This window comes from Asparagus officinalis, chromosome 9 (assembly GCF_001876935.1).
Source record: "Asparagus officinalis chromosome 9, Aspof.V1, whole genome shotgun sequence".
Taxonomy (NCBI): Eukaryota; Viridiplantae; Streptophyta; class Magnoliopsida; order Asparagales; family Asparagaceae; genus Asparagus; species Asparagus officinalis.
In genome coordinates this window covers 8,905,171-8,908,825 of record NC_033802.1, presented here as the reverse complement: position 1 = coordinate 8,908,825, position 3,655 = coordinate 8,905,171, and positions in this window count along the sequence as shown.

The following is a 3,655-nucleotide window of genomic DNA, read 5'->3' as shown; positions in this document are numbered from 1 at the left end:
ACCTTCATTACACCCCAATTTGGGGTATAAAATTTTGGCCTAAATTTTCCCTTCATTCCCCTCCTCTACCCTCCTAAATGGAACTCCCAAACAATGTTAAAATTAGATTTATCTTCCCCTCGCTCTCTCTATCTTCCATCCAAACAGGTCATTAAAGATCACTACTTTACTTTGTTTGCGTCGAAAGTTAATGTATTCATTGCGGTATTCATTACAACTTCGATCGTTACAATGAAAACAAAAAAAGATTGTCTTTTTATAAGACTTTTACACAATAAAAACAAAAGTTTACAACTCTCGTCAAAACAAACGCAGAGATCGTTTATCGGTCTTCTGCTTGCGTGGGATCTTTGCCTGTGCCGGGGTTTATCCGTGGACCGCCTTAGATCTGGATCCGGTTGATGGAAAATTCGGCAGAGCTTCGCCTTCGCCGAGGAAGTATTTGATTTGAAGCGCTGAAATCAACCAAGCGAAATCAGGGCTCTTCTCGAGATTAAGACCAAGCCTAATCTCAAGGGACGGACGGGAACGGGCGTCGGATCTCTCGAACTCTCCTTCTTTATGCCGAAGAACTCGCCAAGATCTGTCAACCCTCGCTGAAATTCGTGCTCCTTTGACTCCACAATCCGGCAGCACCTCCTCGTCTTGATAATCAATCGCCCCTGAAAAATGGAGGCCTTTGACTCATATTTATAGGCCTCGAATGCGGTTATTTGGATGAGAACAAGTGATTTGGCTCTATCTTCAGTTAACAACAGCCTAACCACGTTTGGGGATGATATCAGGTCAGTTAGAAACCCCTGGAACCAACAAATCTCGAGAAAAACCATCCAAAACCGAACCGGGACGAAACAGTGCGCGCAGGACAAGTCTGACCCGCGCTTGCGCGGGTCGGATCAGTCCGACCCGCGCTTGCGCGGGTCGGACAACTCCGACCCGCGCTTGCGCGGGTCGGGTTGATCCGTCCCGCGCTCGCGCGGGTCGGTTTGTTTCGTCCTGCGCTCGCGCAGGTTTGCCGATTTTTTCTTCTTTTTCGTTCTCTTTCTTCGAGACTTGTCCTTTCGCGTGTTTGGTTCGCTTCGTTGATTTATATGCTTTGAGTTGATTGACGCGTGCGTGTTGATTGACGCGTGCGTGTTGATTGACGCATGCGAGCTGATTGGCGCGCGCGAGCTGACTGTCAAGCGCGCAGGTCACTTGATTCGCCGTTTTGCTTCAGGCGCTTATCGGCGTCAGATAATCCTCTTAGACTCGGATAACAATGTCCAACTATCTCAATTCTTAACTTCTTCAGTCTTCAATCTATTCATTGTTTTGTCGAATAGGTGAAGTTCTTCCGGCGCTACGTTTATCGTCTGACCGCTGTCGAAATCTTGAACTGAGATTGGTGTGTAACTTTCTGAACTTAGCTCATGCCATTGAGTTGACTTTGAACTAATCCTCTCCATCGGAAATTCATATCTGATTGTAACTGAAATCCTTGGAGTCATCTTTTGCCTTATTTTGGCGAAATTGCTGATGCGTTGACCGGCATCGATCTTTACTGTAACGCGTTTGACCGGCGTTAACACAGTTTATACTCGTACGTTTGCTGGAGTCTACACAGTTTAAGCTCTTAAGGCATTGGAGCGTGAAGGTCCCGAATGTTGGGCTGCAGGACCAACTATTAAAGCTGATTCATCTGCACGTGTGGATCTTATCCTAAAGTTTGTTGGATGTTCAAGTCATGAGACCAACTAATGAAGCTGATACGTCAATGACTCGCATTTATAGAATTTTTGGCAAATTCTCAGCCATCAACGGGTTTGATAAGCCTTTACCGACTACCGTTTGAGTCGGGCTAGCATGCGGATTGTTTAAGTCCGTTCCGCATGTAACGTTATGCTAAAAGAGTTAACTCTTTTAGTGCTACGATATTGAATACGTAGACTTCGTCTTTCTCCTGTGAAAAGACTAAACAGCGACGTGTATCAGACGTAGACTTTAAGGTTTTTGGCAAACCCTCAGCCTTCAACGGATTTGGCGTGCCTTTACCGATTACCGTTTGAATCGGGCTTGCATGCGGATTGTTTAAGTCCGTTCCGCACGTGACGTTGTGCTAAAGGAATGAGCTCCCTTAGACTTGATGCTACGATATTGAATACGTAGAATTCGCCATTGTTACGGGAATAGGCTACCCGGCAACGTGTGTTAGGCGCTGACCTATCCCTACTTAGGCTTCGGGATAAAAATCCCCAGATTGGAATTCTGGTGTCTTCTTCAATCGGTGAAAGACTAAACCGGCAACGCGAGTTAGGCGTTGACTTATCCCTACTTAGGGTTCGAGATAAAATTCCCCGCGCGTGTGAAGCACGAATTTTGGCGTTATGAATAACGACATGCCACAATGTCGAATATGTGGACTTTTGTCCTTTTCACGGCAAAAGACTAACCGGCAACGCGTGTTAGGCGTTGACTTATCCCTGCTCAGGATTCGGGATAAAATTCCCCATGCATAAAAGGCATGGATTTTTGTTGCTACGATGCTGAATACGTAGACTCGGTCGTTTTTTATGGGGACGAACCACCCAGCAACGCGGGTTAAGCGCTTACTTATCCCTACTTAGGCTTCGGGATAAAATGCCCCAGTCTGGATTCTGGTGTTTTTTTCAATCGGTGAAAGACTAAACCGGCAACGTGTATTAGACGTAGGCTTATCTCTATTTAGGAGTCGAGATAAAGTTCCCCGTGCATAGGATGTACGGATTTGAAGTTGAGAATTGTGTCTTTTCTCAGGGTAAAGACGAACTGAAAAATGGAAGAGGAAGAATTTTATATTCTATCTCCCAGCACCAAAGAGGAAGAGGAAGAATTTTATATTCTATCTCCCGGCACTGAAGAGGAAGAATTTTATATTCTATCTCCAGTTGGAAAGGAAACTCAAGGTGGGATCTCCACCCTCAGAATCCGAAATGATGAAACTAAGAGTGGGATCTCCACTCCGAGAATCGGAAAGATTCAAACGACCCTAACTTTTATAGGATTGGTCATTCGATCCAAAAAGAGTCCCTCATTTATTGAGGAGAAAGCCCAATTTCGACCCTAACTTTTATAGGTTTGGTGGAAAAAGGAAAAGATGGAAGTCTTTCGTTTATCGAAAAGGATAACTCAATCTTAGTCCTAACTATCTGCAGGTTTGACTAAGTAAAGTTGGAGACAATCCTAGCTTTTATAGGTTTGATTGCTCAATTGAAAGTGGACCTCTCGTTCATGAAAGGAATCGAGAGGAGAATCTAGTTGTGGCCCTAACTTTTATAGGTTTGACCAAGGAAGCAGTGGAAGTGGGAGGTTTGAGACGATCTTACCTTTTATAGGCTTGATCGTTCAATTTGAAAATGGATCTCTCGTTCATGGAAGGAATCGAGAGGGGACTTTGGTTGTGGTCCTAACTATAGGAAGGTTTGACCAGGTAGACAGTGAGAGTGGGAATACAAATCATAGTGGGGATTTAGTGTTTATCACTTTGTTCGTAATTATCGGGTTATCCCTAAGAAAATTACATATAGCGTTCTTCTGGGAACTTCCCATTACATGAATCATCCACCCCCAGCTTCTTTCTTGGAACTGGGTCTGACTTTATACTCCGTTACATGTCCGGGTTATCCTTAAGAATATT